General features: G+C 44.0%; 1 protein-coding gene across 1 annotated transcript in view; it reads right to left on the bottom strand.

Moving 5' to 3' along the window:
* The window catches only part of A4GALT (alpha 1,4-galactosyltransferase (P1PK blood group)), a 64,966-nt gene extending 54,405 nt beyond the window's left edge, over positions 1-10,561 (bottom strand). The window contains exon 1 of the mRNA XM_073621699.1: positions 10,444-10,561. The gene's annotated coding sequence lies outside the window, so the exon portion shown is untranslated. The remainder of the gene's footprint in view (positions 1-10,443) is intronic.
* Positions 10,562-17,218: the final 6,657 nt, after the last annotated feature.

Here is a 17,218-nt window from a genome sequence, read left to right as displayed (position 1 = left end):
TCTGGCTGGCCGATCGAGTTTCTATTAGGCTGCGGCCGGCTCCTCATAACAGAGACTCGCCGCCATCTTGCGGCCCACAGGCCTTCAACATCCCTAGGCTTGAGTGCCGTGGTCGGCCGAACTAAGAGAAGCTGAATTGCCAACATCTATTGCTACTGTCAGGGGGGAGGATCGGGTGGTGTGTGGACACAGTAAAAGCCGGCAAACACTGTGAAAATTAGCTCCAAATGCTTGCGGCCCGCCGCCATCTTGGGGCCTGGGAAGTCTCCAGCGTCCCCGGTCTCGAGTTCCGCAATCGACGATACGAGCGATAGCTGACCCGGCCCTTCCTACTGCAGACACCTCCGGAAGGTAGGTGCTTGATGTACAGACCCTGAGGGCCGGCAGAAGTTTAGGGAAAAGCCGACCTCGGGCACCCGCGGCCTGCCACCTACTTCTCAGATCACAGCCTAGGAAAGTCTGAGGCTCTGGCCTACCTGTGGAAGATGGTGGCCATCTTGCCAATCCAGGGACACCTCAACTAATTTTTCTTCCACTCTCCCTCATACCCAGTTGACCTTCATACCACTATACTTGGAAGATGGCCATGTAAAGGAAGAGCTCCAACCGTTATCAGTCCTACAACTTCGATACCGGAGGTATTTTTATTTTTATGACGATACCCACTCTTCACAATGGGAACAGCCTCCAGACAATCCTCTCAAGATCAAGATCCCACTCCCCGAGATAGCTTACAGGAGGAATCAGCCACAATATCCCGGAGATGCTCTGGTCACAAAGGGGCAATATGGCGTCCTCCTGCCACAGACCGCATCAGCCCTCAGAACCACAATCACCGGATCCCCTTCTCCTTCCTATACCTCAAACTCATTCCTCAGCGCCTATCGATGTCGGTGCACCTCCCGCCCAGCCGTATCTGCACATCAATGATCTCCGGTCCATAGCTGCGGACATCAAGGATACCCTGTCAGCCGCAATTGCTGAGCTGCGTATAGATATACACACGCTGACTGACAGGGTCCATGAAGTAGAACAGGTAACGACACAGCATGAACATATCTTTCGCAAAGCTACCAGACGGATCGACACCCACACCATCCAGTTAAGAGAAATACAGCGTCATGTCGAAGACCTCGATAATAGGGGCCGCCGCCACAATCTTAGGATCAGAGGCATACCAGAGACCGTCACCGCAGAAGACATTTCATCAGCAGTGACTAGCCTATTCAATGATCTTCTAAACAGGCTGCCTCAAACTCAAATCTCCATGGAAAGGATCCACAGAGCTCTACGCCCCAAGGGTAGGGATACAGACCCGCCAAGAGATATCATATGCTGCATTGCGGACTATAGGCTAAAAGAAGAAATTCTCAGACAAGCCAGACTCAGACGGCAGTTACAATATGCAGGAACTTCAGTCCAAATCTTTCAGGACTTATCCAGTATAACACTGCAGCACCGCAGAGATCTCAAACCACTATTGGATGTTCTGCGCACAAAGGGAATCCAATACCGATGGAAGTTCCCTTTCTGCTTATCAGCTACTCATCAGGGGCGCACTGCCTTGCTAAAAATCCCGGAGGATCTGCGTCCATTTTGTGACACTTTGGCTATCCCTCTAGTGGACGTTCCACAATGGTATGCGGAATTCCGTCACACAGCGGTAAGGAAAACCACACCACAGGCTGAACCGATGGAAACCCAGGAAGGACGGAACCGCAGGCGAAGATCTTCATCTGGCTATAGGAGGCGAAATCTGCAACATGATCCTCCACTTGGCTCCTACCCCTCGGATTCCCCGAGGTACCGGAGAGCCAGGAGAGATTACTGAACAGCACCTTACTGACACAGTTCTCGTCAGTGTTTAGCCATGTTCAGGATTTAATGGTTAACACTTACCTTCACTGATTTTGTTCTAGATTAGCATCCATACATTCGCTCATTCACTGTCGCTACATGTCACTGGATGAAGGAGATTACACTCACTAAAATAACCTTGGACACCATGGAAGAAGCTGCCCTTGCGGCACACTCCCCCCCCCCCCCCTCTCATCTCTCACCAGGCAATGGACATCAAGTAGCCCAATCCACTGATGACCTCCGTTGTCCATGTCCAACATAATAGAACTTCCGACGCTCACTACCCTGTTCGCCAGGTCCAGGTCTTTCCGGATGGGAACACTGTATAATCACACTGCTTGCCACCTCGCCTCCTCTCCCTGAACACTGTCACTTACATGATCCTGCATGAATTACAGTATTACTAACCCTACTAACAGATATTTATTTGTAATGTATGATAAGATGTGTTCTAAAGATGTGTTCCATATTGCACTGTTTAGTATACTGTACACAATGATAGGAAGATGTGCCCCCACTATTGACAAGCACTACATGTCCCAGTACGCCGTGCACAATTACATTTTGAGTCTGCTGAATGCATTCCACTTATGCAGCTATAGGAGATCACTTCTTATTCTGAGTTAGAAAATATGTTTTACGATTTTCTTACAGAAGATCGACATCTATCCCTTCTTTCCACTAATCACTCACACTGCCCAAACCTGACATCTTACTTTGTTGTATAGACCACCCTAACACAGCATCTCAAGGGAACCTGTTGATGTTGAAACATTGATGAGGGACTTGGCTGATATGGAAGATCTGACCCTTCACGACGCCTGGCGAACGCTACACCCGAATGAGAGAGACTTCACATTTTACTCAGCACCTCACAATAAATACACAAGAATTGACCACTTTTTCATATCCCAGTCAGACTTATCTTTCCTTTCAAAGGCCTCCATTAATCTTATGGTGTTATCAGACCATAGCCCCATATCCATCACTCTAGATATACCGGCAACCGATTTGGCGTCTAGATAATTCCATCTTAACAGACATAGACATCACCCACAAACTTAACACATGACTCAAACAATATTTTTCGGAAAACACCTCAAAGGATTCAAAACAATCCAGCATATGGGCAGCGCACAAATGTGTAATACGTGGAGAAATCATATCTCTGACTGCAAACAGACGTAAACTCAAACGCGATCGCATTGCCTCGCTATCTGAAAAAATCCTCACACTGGAACAAGCACACAAGCTCTCACTAGCCACAAAATCCCTTGTTGAACTGATCAAAGCTAGAGAAGAACTCCTAGAAGAACTCGGTAAATCCTTAAAATGCAAATATGTCTTAACACAAAAACTATTCTATGAATTCGGCAACAAATCCAGAAAATTGCTCGCCAGAGCATTACAATCCTGAAAAGCAATGAATATCATACACACTATTAAAAACTCGTCTGGCACTTCTCTTGTCTCTTCGGAAGCTATTGCCGACCAATTTGTTCAATATTTTTTTGCTCTTCACAACTTACCCTCCTCCACCGAACTAGACAATACTCCTGAAAGACAAGCGACAATCTCAGACTTTCTGAATAACTTTTGCCCATCTTCTATTTCGCCTGAAGACGCTGCACATCTTTCTACTCCCATTACTACAGACGAAATTATAACAGTGTTAAAACAACTTAAAACAGGTAAAAGCCCTGGCCCAGATGGTCTGACCGTGAGTTACTATAAAACTTTCCAGGATATACTTACCCATCAACTAGCTAAGATTTTCAATGACCTCTCCTCTTCTTCACCAGTAACTACGGATCTATTAGAAGCACACATTACGCTCATTCCGAAACCAGGTAAAGATGATACTTTAGTGTCTAATTATAGACCCATTTCCCTTATCAATGTCGACATGAAAATTTATGCCAAAATCCTTGCCAACCGAATGCTCCCTTTACTCCCCAAACTGATCTCAATGGATCAAGTTGGCTTTATCCTTGGGAGGGAGGCAAGGGATAATACCATAAAAGCAATCAACATCCACCATTGGCTCTCCACTTCACCCAAACAGGGTTTTTTTCTGTCACTTGACGCGGAAAAGGCGTTCGACAGGGTGGCATTGGACTACATGATAGCAGTGCTACAGGCGATGGGATTCCCAGCACACTTCACCCAATAATCTTGGCTCTATATGCGTCCCCCACAGCCAGAATAAGGGTTAATGGCCACCTGTCGAACGCCTTCCCGGTGTCGAATGGAACCCGGCAAGGTTGCCCCTTATCTCCTCTCCTTTTTGTTCTTTCATTAGAACCTTTACTACACAAACTTAGAGTTAACCTGGATATCGTGGGCATAGATATTGGACAAAAACACTACAAACTAGCAGCATACACCGACGACATACTTCTTTTCCTCTCCAACCCGTTAATCACAATTCCAAACCTACTACAAGATTTCACCTTCTTCCGCAAACTATCCAACTTGAAAATAAACTTTACGAAATCCAAAGCCCTAAACATCTCCCTCCCGTCACAGATAGTTTCTCAATGCCAAACTAATTTCCCATTCAAATGGGAACCACACGCCCTTTCGTATCTTGGCATTCAAATACCATCTAAACTTACTGAACTATACAAAAGAAACTACTCTCCCATTCTTCAAACTATACAGAAGGACCTTACGAAATGGTCCTCAGCACAATTTTCCTGGTTTGGGAGAATTTCTATCTTAAAAATGAACATCCTACCCCGAATACTTTATGTCTTACAAACAATTCCGATCAAACTCCCTTCAAAATTTTTTACAATTTATAAAAGAATATGCAGGAACTTTATATGGGCCCATAAACCTCCAAGACTCAGTTGGATCAGGATAAAGGTGGACTAGGCTTACCCGATATTCATAAATACTATAATGCTTGTCACATCACCAGACTAATAGACTGGCACATACATACCCACTCTAAAGATTGGATCACAATTGAAGATTCCTGTGCCCAAATACCCCTCTCCCACTCGCCATGGATTGATACCAAGACGACCGCTAAAGAACACTTGACGCACCCACTAACGGGACCTACATTGAACTGCTTCAGGAACACTTGTTATTCTCTTAAAATGACTCCATCCCCAGGACCATTGACTCCCCTAACTGGCAACCCCGCCTTTCCCCCTGGCCTTCCAGAAAATAACCCACGATTGGTCACCATGATACCTACATTGAGAGCACATCACTTTTTCCATAATGGTTCAATAATCCCGTACATCGACCTACCCACTAAACTCCAGAATGGAAACATTCCCTTCTTCTCATACTTACAAATCAGACACTTTCTCAATAGTTCCAGTCCCATCTCTCAATGGTGTAGAGATATGACTCCTTTTGAAACACTATGCTCTGAAATAAATCCTCAAAACCACTTAATCTCAACTGTGTACTCCTTGCTTTTCGGTGAAATTAACCTTACATCTACCACAGTTAACCTGAAATGGGAAAGAGAGCTCAACCTGGACCTATCTTTGGAAGACTGGGAAAATATCTATTCTCAAATCCATAAAGGCTCTATTAACGTCTCAGCACAAGAAACCAATTACAAATTGTACTCTAGATGGTACCGCACCCCTGATCGCATTCATATGTTTCATACAACTGTCTTTCCTTTGTGCTGGAGATGTAACTCTGGAGTGGGCTCTCTTCTCCATATATGGTGGGATTGTACCCTCATAAAGCCATTCTGGGAAAAGGTACACAACATGATCACTCGAATCACTACTTTTACTCTAGACTTTACACCTGCCCAATATTTACTACACCACACCTCACTTCATCAATCCACTTATAGGAAATCTTTGATGCTTCACCTCATAAATGCGGCCAAGCAATGTATTCCGTTACGATGGAGGGACACTAACCCTCCCACCTTATCAGATTGGCTAAAACGTGTGGAAAAAATAGCAGTCATGGAAGACTTAATACATCAAGCAAAAGATAACCCAACAAAATACAGTCATACCTGGGCTTGTTGGACACTCTTTCGCGATTCGGTTGAATTTCAGACACTACTTATTGACCCACAAGCCGGAACATCCATGGTTCCACGGTGTTCCACATAACAGGTACTCATCAGGGACTGAAAAAGGAGTGTCCGCCACCCCTACCCCCACCCTCATCCTTGTACTCACATACCCATATACCCACCCATGTTAGTTTCTACCCAATCATATTATATAAATACAAAGTATAGCATATTTAGTCCAACATCTTTCCCCCCATCCTATATACTCCCCACACCTTTCGAAATTATATACACCGCATACACTATAAGACCTCTAAGAAACACTGTTCCACGTAAAGGACCTTTCTCACTACCTCCATATATTTGGTTCTTCTGACCCTCCCCCCAGTACAGTGTGTTCCCGTTGGGGTACTGGGACTGGGAGAGGTCTGGTAAAGGTCTGTATTCCATGCTCCACTTCTGACTTCCCCCCCACAATAACAACACAGGATATTATAGATTTCATTTGCTGGCTTCAATGTTTCTAGAGTAACTAACAACTGTTTAAGGTGACTGGACACCTCATATACTTACTTATAAACGTTTTAATTGTTTGCAAGTAGACGCTTTCATACCCAAGTGTTCTTTTACATTCAACATATATATATATGTACCACTATATTTGCTTGTTAACTGTACGAAATCTGTAACTTGACAATGTGTCTCTGTAAACCTTGGAGAAATATCATTACCTGTTTTGTACATTTCATCTTTCATCAATAAAAATTTATGAAACAAAAAAAAATAAAAAACGGACTTACTGGCCAAATCACCAGATGGAAATAGAGGAAAGAAAGAATAAAAAAAAGAAAACTAATGCAGCTATCACATCTAATGCCCCGTACACACGATCGGACATTCCGACAACAAAATCCATTGATTTTTTCCAACGTATGTTAGTTCAAACTTATCTTGCATACACACAGTCACACAAATGTTGTCGGAAATTCCGAACGTCAAGAACGCGGTGACGTACAACATGTATGACGAGCCGAGAAAAAGGAAGTTCAATAGCCAGTGCGGCTCTTCTACTTGATTCCGAGCATGCGTGGAATTTTGTGCGTTGGAATTGTGTACACACGATCAGAATTTACGACACCGGATTTTGTTGTCAGAAAATTTGAGATCCAGATCTCAAATTTTGTGTGACGGAAATTCTGATGGAAAATGTCCGATGGAGCCTACACACAGTCGGAATTTCCGACAACAAGCTCCCATCGAACATTTTCTGTCGGAAAATCCGACCGTGTGTACGGGGCATAAGAATTGTTAAGCTGCAATTTAATAAATGTTTGCTTTTGGCTATTGCTCTAACCACTTGACCTCTGGAAGATGACCGGGCCATTTTTTGCGATACGGCACTGCATTACTTTAAAGGGGTTGTAAAGTTAATTTTTTTTTTTTTTTTAAATAACAAACATGTTATACTTACCTTCACTGTGCAGCTCGTTCTGCACAGAGTGGCCCCGAACCTGGTCTTCTGGGGTCCCTCGGCGGCTGTTTCAGCTCCTCCCCACAAGCATTTACCACCTTAATGCGAGCTCCCTCGCACGGTGGTGAGTGCTTGCGGGCGCGCTCCCGTGATACAGCCGGCGGCTATAGCCGCTCGCTGTATCACTCGGCCCCGCCCCCCGGCGCGCCGCATCATCGGATGTGATTGACAGCAGCGCGAGCCAATGGCTGCGCTGCTTTCAATACATCCACTGCAGCCAATCAGCGACCAGGCTGAGCTGCAATGAAGATGACGAGGACGAGCAGCGAAGATTCGAGGCGTCAGGTAAGTAAAACGGGGGGCCTGGGGGCGGCGGTACTGTCAAAAGTTTTTTCACCTTAATGCATAGAATGCATTAAGGTGAAAAAATTTTTACCTTTACAACCCCTTTAACTAACGTTGTACCCAAATAAAATGTATGTCCTTTTTTCCCACAAATAGAGCTTTCTTTTGGTGGTATTTGATCACCTCTGTGGTTTTTTTTTTTCTTTTTTCACTATAAACAAAAAAAGACTGACAATTTTGAAAAAAAAAACAATACTTTTTACTTTCTGCTGTAAAACACATCTAATAAAAAAATGTAAAAAGTCTAATTTATATATATAAAAAAAAAGTCTAATTCATCAATTTAGGCCAATATGTATTCTGCTACATATTTTTGGTTAAAAAACCCCATATAAGTGTATATTGATTGATTTGCGCAAAAGTTATAGCATAAAAAAACTATGGGGTATTTGTATTTTTTTTTATTAATTTTTTTTACTAGTAATGGCAGCTATCAGCAACTTATAGCGGGACTGCAATATTGTGGTGGACAGTCGGGACACTTACTGACACTTTTTGAGGACTAGTGACACTAATATGGTGATTAGTGCTTAAAATATGCACTTTCACTGTACTAATGATACTGTCTGGAAAGGGGTAACATCAGGTGTGATCAAAGGTTTAAATGTGTGCCTAGCCAGTGTTTTACTAAACTGTGGGAGGTGCTTTTACTAGAGGAAGGCATGGATCCATGTCCCTGCTTTGCAGGAACATAGGATCCATGCCTTTCCTACTGACAGAACGTCAGACTGCTATTCTGCCTCTGTATTGAAGGATCAGTGGGCGCTGGCGGACATCGAGTCTGTGGTACCCTCTGATCAGCTCTTGCTGTGAATAATCACAGCGGGAGCGGGCCACCGGCGGTGCGCCTGCGCGCCCCCAACCAGGTACGTGATCCAGCACAGTAGAGCTGCCTTATATCTAAGTGAAACAGTCGGCAAGCGGTTAACAACTGTTTCCCTTCATCCTTTTGTGTCTAGAGTTTTTTGAAGCTTAGATACCCAGACCACGTTTAGCAGTGTCAGTTAACTCAACAAGATCTCTATGACTAATTTTTCTATTCTTCTTAGACAGCGGGTCTAAGAACTAGGAACAACAGCTGTGCATCCCTAATTCCCTGCTTCAAGGTTAACAAACGTTTTAATGGCAGGGGGAATTTTACTTTTGGACTTAAAAAAAGAGTATTTAGTCACAAAGAGGTTAAAGTAATCTGTCAGTCTACAATCTGTTCCCAGATTTCTGTCTGTTTCTGAAATAATTTTTAAACAGCGACATAATTCTGGGGTCAATCTAGTGAGGGAGTCATTTGTCTAGGGTAATTCTAAACCCTGAACTGTATAACAGTAATGACTAAAAAATTGCAATATTTTCAAGAGAAGTCACTGCAAGCAAGCAAGTTTTTCTTTTAGTAAATGACCCCTATATTTTATTTATTTATTTATTTTTTTACTCTATTTATTTTTATAAAATTTTTATTGACAATGGAAAAAAAAGTACAAAAACAAAAAAAAAAGTAAAAGATCTAAAAGCTAAAAAGGGGAGAATACAAAAATACTTCAGTATCCATATTTCGTCTTTCTTAAACATAACCATGTGTAAATCTAGCCATATGTATTTCTATACATGCCTATATATATTTCCTCCCTATCTTGTATATATATATACACTAATATCCAGGGCTTTTTTTTCTCAGGGAATAGGTGCAGGAACTCCAACCTTCAGAGTCACCCTTTGTCTCTGCCCCCTACCCGTCTCTGAGCACCATCCCTTGGTTCCACCACCCTATTCACCTCCCAGTACAGCACCTTTCAGAGAATACAGAACCAAGTATTTTTTGTGCTACTCAGTAATTTCTATGAAATTTGTTATGAAAACAAGAAAGATAGTAAAACAGATCCCTTGCAATGAGCAACAATAGACCCCACCCCAGCAACAATAGACTCGACCCCACAAACAAAGGACCCCCCCTCCCAGCAACAATAGATCCCCCACACAACAAAAGACTTCCCCCAGCCACAATGGACCCCGTACACCAAAGTACCCCCCCAGCAACAATAGACCCTCCAGCAGCAATAGACCTCTTCCTCAACAGTAAATCCCACCCAGCAACAATTGACCCCCCCCCCCAGCCCCCCACCAGCAACAGTAGACTTACCCAGCAACAATAGACCCCCACACAAAAACAGGTCCCCACCAGTGATAATAGATACCCCAGCAGCCAGCATCAATAGACCCTCCAGCACCCTCTTACCAGTACATACATTCAGTGCTGGAACTGAGTTCCCTGCGTTCCCGCTGAAATAAAGCCCTGCTAATGTCATTATTTTTCCTAAAACTCTATTGGACGCCCTTAAAATGAAACAAAACAACAAGAAAAAAAAAAAAAAAAAAAAAGGAATGAAGACAATAAGAGAGGGATTATTTCACTTTACCACCTATCAATTTTTACAGATATAAAGCTTCATATTAAGGTCCTAAAATCATCTGTTATGACCCCCATATGTTCCATGCAAAACACACACGTCTGAGTTCAAGTTGAGAACAAAAAAATAATTAAAAATACAACCCGATTCTCCTTTCCTTCCATATGAACTGTTTATTGGGAAGGAAACACTGTTGAGAACAAAAAAATAATTAAAAACTACAAGCACAGTGTTTTCCTTCCCAATAGACAGTTCCTATGGAAAGATATGAGAATTGGATGGTGGAATAGTCTTACCTGGCATGGTGTAGGCTGGTGATAGGGTCTCGGTGTTTTTTCATTGATTCTGCAGTTGATAATGTGACTCGGTAATCCAATTCACAGATCTTCCACGCAGCCTGACACACCTTCCCCTAAGGCTCGTGCTTTGTCTCTCCTCTGCTCGCTTTTTCAGTGTGTTGGGCTCTGGGTGGAGTTTACCTGAATCCTTTACAGTGTGTCAATGCAGGTAGATCATACTGTGCAGATCACATGCGATGTCTGTGCGATGCAAATTCAGCCATACAGATTCGCACACGGACATTGGAACGCTGTGTTGTTTGTCGCGTGAAGCTCACAAAAAAATCACGTGTTTTTGGCCCCCGTAGACCTTAATAGGAGCACTGTAAAAATGCTTGAAAAACGCACTTTTCCGGGCATTCCCATTTAGGGTCCTTTCACACATACGTTTGTTCGTTTATATACTTTTTTCGTCCGATCTGTTTTTTTAACAGATAAAAAAAAAAAGATTTCATCCACTCAAAAAACAGATTTACACCTCTTCATGACCACCTCTGCCAATTTTTTTTTTTTTTTGCGCTATAAACAAAAAAAAGATCGACAATTTTGAAAAAAAACCCAATATTTTTGTACTTTCTGCTATAAAGCATAAACTATAATTTTTTTTTAAAAATCTGATTTCTTCATCAATTTAAGCCAACATGTATTCTGCTACGTATTTTTGGTTAAAAAAATCCCAATAAGCGTATGTTGATTGGTTTGCGTAAAAGTTATAACATCTACAAACTATAGGATATATTTATGGAATTTTTATTTATTTTTTTACTAGTAATGGTGGCGTTCGGCGACTTATAGAGGGTCTGCGATATTGCGGTGGACAATCAGACACTAACACTTTTGACATTTTTTGGAGGGGACCAAAATACACTAATACAGCAATCAGTGCTAAAAATATGCACTGTCACTGTATTAAGGATGGAGTTAATATCAGGGGCGACCAAAGGGTTAACTGTGTGCCTAGCCAGTTTTTTTTTTACAGTGTGGGAGGTGCTTTTACTAGGGGAAGACATGGATCCTTGTCCCTGCTTTGCAGAAACACATGGATCCATGCCTTCCCACATAACAGAAGGGCAATCTGTCTTGTTTACATAGGCAGACTGCCATTCTGCCTCTGTACCAACTGAACAGTGGTTGCCGCGGTACTAATACTGCAGGGGTGAGCTGCCGATGGTGTGCGTTTGCTCCCGCTACTGGAAGTGCAGGATCACGTATATACAGTATCTCACAAAAGTGAGTACACCCCTCACATTTTTGTAAATATTTTATTATATCTTTTCATGTGACAACACTGAAGAAATTACACTTTGCTACAATGTAAAGTAGTGAGTGTACAGCTTGTATAACAGTGTAAATTTGCTGTCCCCTCAAATTAACTCAACACATAGCCATTAATGTCTAAACTGCTGGCAACAAAAGTGAGTACACCCCTAAGTGAAAATGTCCAAATTGGGCCCAGTTAGCCATTTTCCCTCCCTGATGTCATGTGACTCGTTAGTGTTACAAGGTCTCAGGTGTGAATGGGGAGCAGGTATGTTAAATTTGGTGTTATCGCTCTCACTCTCTCATACTGGTCACTGGAAGTTCAACATGGCACCTCATGGCAAAGAACTCTCTGAGGATCTGAAAAAAATAATTGTTGCTCTACATAAAGATGGCCTAGGCTATAAGAAGATTGCTAAGACCTTGAAACTGAGCTGCAGCACGGTGGCCAAGACCATACAGCAGTTTAACAGGACAGGTTCCACTCGGAACAGGCCTCACCATGGTCCACCAAAGAAGTTGAATGCACGTGCTCAGCGTCATATCCAGAGGTTGTCTTTGGGAAACAGACGTATGAGTGCTGCCAGCATTGCTGCAGAGGTTGAAGGGGCGGGGGGGTCAGCCTGTCAGTGCTCAGACCATACACCACACACTGCATCAAATTGGTCTGAATAGCTGTCATCCCAGAAGGAAGCCTCTTCTAAAGATGATGCACAAGTAAGCCCGCAAACAGTTTGCTGAAGACAAGCAGACTAATAGGGCGTACACACGGTCGGACTTTGTTCGGACATTCCGACAACAAAATCCTAGTATTTTTTCCGACGGATGTTGGCTCAAACTTGTTTTGCCTACACACGGTCGCACAAAGTTGTCGGAATTTCCGATCGACAACCACGCGGTCACGTACACCACGTACGAGGAGACTAGAAAAGGCCGGTTCAGAACCAAGCGCGGCACCCTTTGGGCTCCTTTTGCTAATCTCGTGTTAGTAAAAGTTTGGTGAGAGACGATTCGCGCTTTTTCAGACTCGTGGCTTTCAGATCGTTTTCTGACGTTCAGTTTGTGCTTGTGGGTTTGTATCTGCTCTTCAGTGCGTGCAGTCAGTTCGTATCGGAGTTTTCTGTGTGATCTTGCCTGCTCGTTGCTGTTTTTCAGGTCGCTCTTCACAGGCCTTGCTGTTCTTCAGTGCGTTCTGTTACTTCGTTCTGAGCAGCCGACCGTTTTCTAGCCATGTTTCGTATGCGTACTCCTCGTAGAGTTCGTGCTGTGCGGGGGCTTGGTGTTGGGGTCCTGACCTTGACACAAGTCCAGTCCATGAACAGGGTGGGGAGGAGTTCATGGACCAAGAATTGGTTGCTCCAGCGTGACCAGTTCTCTCATATGCCTTTGCTCCGTGAGATCCGTGAGAATAATCCTGATGATTTCAGGAACTTTCTCAGGATGACGGACCCCGTATTTCACCGTTTGTTGGCTTCACTGACCCCCTATATCAGCAGGCAGGATACCTGCATGAGGCAAGCCATCACTCCGGTCGCTACCTTGCGGTATTTGGCCACAGGGAGAAGTCTGCAGGACTTAAAGTTCTCGACAGGCATCTCCCCCCAGGCTCTTCTTTGTGGACATTTACTGCTTGTGTTTGTTTGAGTTGACCCTGACAGAAATGTGTGGAGTGCAGAAAATGTCGTGATTGTGTAACCTTATACAAATCACTGTTGGCTGTTATTTACTAAATGCAAAGACACTTTTCACTACAAGTGCACTTGCAACTGCACTGAAACTGCACTTGTAGTGCAAAGTGGATTTCCCCTTAGGAAATTACCCCCATTTTCTCATAAAAAACAATTACATCACCCCAAAAGTGTTATAGTGTTGAGACAATAATCCACACATTCTTGATGAACAATCTTTTTAATACCTGCACAATCACATGTGCATTTACCAAAGGTTTTTCTGACAAACCGACATGTTTGTTGTATAACAATTTTTGTGGTGTCATTATCCAAAATCAAAATGTGCATTTTATAGAAAACAGGCCTGTGTAAAACCCACAAGAAAGACACAAATCTTGATCTTACAAAGTTCACATTTGGTAGAACTGGAAGGCAATATCAGACATGAGTATTTAGGAACTGTGTTTGATATTGCGTTCAGATGGGGGGAAATCACCCCTGGCAAAGCCAAATTTGGAAGATGCACACAAATTTCACAATGTCAACATGTGCTATCTGCCATCATGGGGGATCAAGGGATGTGTTTTGGGGGAGAAAGCCCTTCCTCACCGCTACTTTATAATTGAGGAAGGTGTTGCACCCCCAAAACGCGTCCATTGATCTCCCGTGATGGCAGATAGCACATGTTGACACACTGTGTGCATCCTCCAAATTTGGCTTTGGGAAAAATCACAAAAACATTTTGCACATTGTAGCACACAAAAGAAGAAAGTGATTTGGAGGGGTTTTAAACTCGCCCCAAAACATCAATGATGTTTTTATATTTTGGAATAACATCATTGATGTTTTGCTTGATGTTTTCCAATTGTAAATTACACCCCATGATCTCCCCGATCAGGATCTGGGCACTTTCGGATGTGAAAGGATCTTCATCCACAACCTCACGATCACCTACAAAGAGAGGAAACCCAAAATAAATTAGGTCTAAAAAAAATGTCGCCATCCATCTCTTATCTGAGCCTGTGGTTGCAGACACTCACCTGTTGTGGTGACTAGTTCCACCACGTCTTCTTCCTCCTGCTCATCTTATGTTGGGGGGATTTCCCCTTCTTCCAGAGGGGGGGGGGGCTGTGGTCTCCTCGGATGAGGGGTGTCCTCCGAGTCTTTTCTCCCCTATGTAAAACAAAAATGGTATAATTAGCACACAGATATTTAATGTCAGAACTATAAAGATGAAACATTGCTTGGAAGTGGGGTACAATGATCTATTTTAGCAGAGTTCCAACATGTAGCTTTTTTAGTGTCCTTTGTCAAGCTGCAATACTTTACCTGTTTGGTACAAGCTTCACAGATGTAGCCCCCCCTATAGTATACACTGGAGCACCTGTGTGCCCCCTTAATAAAAATGGTGTTCTGGGGTCCCACACTAGTGCTCCAGTGTCCAGATGTGAAAACAGCTGCTGAGTGTCCTCTCCTTACACACAATCTAGTTTGCATTTCATTCTATTAACAAAGCCATCTACACAACCCAATTCTTTGAAGACAAGTATAGGGCGTCAAAATGGTGGCCAAATGCATATGGCCTAAACAATGGTATTTTATCATCCGAAATAAAAATGTGTGATCCGAACGAATAATGTGCCCATGAACATGAAAGTTGACATTTTAAACTGTACAACAGTTCCTAAAAGCACATGGAGCAGCACGAACGTAATAAACACAAAAAAAATAGGAACACAGCACAACTACTTACTTTTTTGCAGCACTCTCCGGATCTTTCTGTACTGCTCATGTTCTCGTAATTTCAGGTCCGACCACCGCTTCCTGAGCTGATCTTTCGATCGTCGTACCCCGAATTTCCGGTGCAGACTCCTGACCACTTTCGCCATGATCTTGGCCTTTCGTATATTGTGGTTGGGGTAAGGCCCATACTTTCCATCATAGTTGGCCTTCTTCAGGATGTCCACCATCTCCAACATCTCCCCAAAGGACATATTTGAGTCCTTTAATCTCCTTCTGGATCGGGACGTTTCAGGCTCCGGCCTTACCTCCTCCTCCTCGTTGCTGTAATTAGCACGATCCTGCTGTCTATCCGCCATGTGCTCTTCCTCCACTGCGCCGAACGAAAAGGGGCGGGGAATAGAATAGAAAGAACGTCAGGGGCGGGCGGAGTTATACGCATGCGCAGTGTGTATAAATCGTAACGCGCGCGTCTTACGTACGATCTGTGAGCAGAGGAAGGAGCATCGGAGACGCCGATCGTGCTAATGAAGGTAGGATCTAAACTTGTGCCTATACTGCTTCGAAATGGAAGCCTATATTGTAACAAGATTAGGGGAGTTTGGCCTGACATTAGGGTTTGTCTTGTGTTGTGTCTTGCAGAGTAAATGGATGGGTTCAACGACCACAATTTCCTGCCCCTGTTCATTGACAAGTACAGGGAGCTGCCCTGTCTGTGGCAGGTGAGACACCCCCACTATAACCACAAACAGAAGAGGCAGGCAGCGCTGGAGAAACTGCTGGAGTTGGTGAAGCCGGTGGTCCCCACAGCAACCATCCACTATTTAAAAGCAAAAATTGGTGGCCTGAGGAGCACATATCTGAGGGAGCGCAAGAAGGTCACGGATTTCCAGAGGTCCGGAGCTGCAGCAGATGACGTTTATGTCCCCAGGCTGTGGTACTACGAGAGACTGCGATTTCTGTCAGACCACACTGAAGTCAGGGAATCCCTCTCCACTCTTCCTTCCACACTTCCTTCCATACCAGCTGAGGCTTCCGATGTCCAACCTGGGCCTTCCAGCCAGGAAGAAGTGGAGGAGCCCAGCTGGAGTCAGGTATAGCATTCTTCTACAGATTTCTGGGCAATAAATAAATGATGTTTACTAGATGTTATTATTGATCATTAATTGCTGATTAAAAAAAGTGTTTTACATATCAATAGACAGTAGTGGGCACCCAAAATTGGGACAAGAATGAAAAATGCTGAGCTCAGAATGATAGTCAGTTATATTTGTTAACATTCAATTTGCAGCAGTCAGGAGGTGAAAATTGTGTGTGATTGATGAAAACAATACTAAAACTATGTCCCTTTTTCATACACAGGAAGACCTCAGCCAGGAGGAGGTTGTGGAATGTGGCAGCCAGGAGGAGGCGGGGATTAGTGTCAGCCAGGAGGAGGCGGGGCCAAGTGGCAGCCAAGAGAAGCCTGGGACAAGTCGCAGCCTGACTGAGTCTCAGGTTCCTCCCCTCCGCCTGCCACATAAACGAGCCAGGAAGATGACTCCCAGTCCTGTGCAGGATTCAGCATACAGGCTGATCCAGGAGGCTTCGGCGTCCCTCAGAGCCTTCCCCAGTCCTGAAGAGGCCTTTGCCTGCATGGCTGCCACCAAATTGCAGGGCATGCAGGAGGGCCAACGTAAGATCTCTGAGGACCTGATTTATAAAGTCCTACGTAAGGGGGAGAGTGGGGAACTGACACACAAGACGGATGTCATTGAGATCGACGATCCTCCTCCTCCTCCTGCAGCCACAACTCCACCACCACAGCCAAAGGCTGGAAGGAAGCGTGGAAGGAAGACCAAAGAGTGATGACCCTGGGTTCAGTCTGGTCTGACAGAAGATGCAGTCTCTCGTATGACCACAGCCTGGGGACACAGATGTCATCTGCTGCTTTCCGGATCTCTGGGACTTCTGGACCAGACTGCCCTCCCTTAGATAAGGACTCCTCAGGCCACCAATTTTGCTTTTAAATAATTGATGTGTGCCCTGGGGGTCCAAGGCTTCGCCAATTTCTGCAGTTTCTC

Source organism: Aquarana catesbeiana, linkage group LG03, assembly GCF_042186555.1.
Source record: "Aquarana catesbeiana isolate 2022-GZ linkage group LG03, ASM4218655v1, whole genome shotgun sequence".
NCBI lineage: Eukaryota > Metazoa > Chordata > Amphibia > Anura > Ranidae > Aquarana > Aquarana catesbeiana.
Note: the sequence above shows the minus strand (reverse complement) of the source record. Positions and strands in the feature narration are given on the sequence as shown.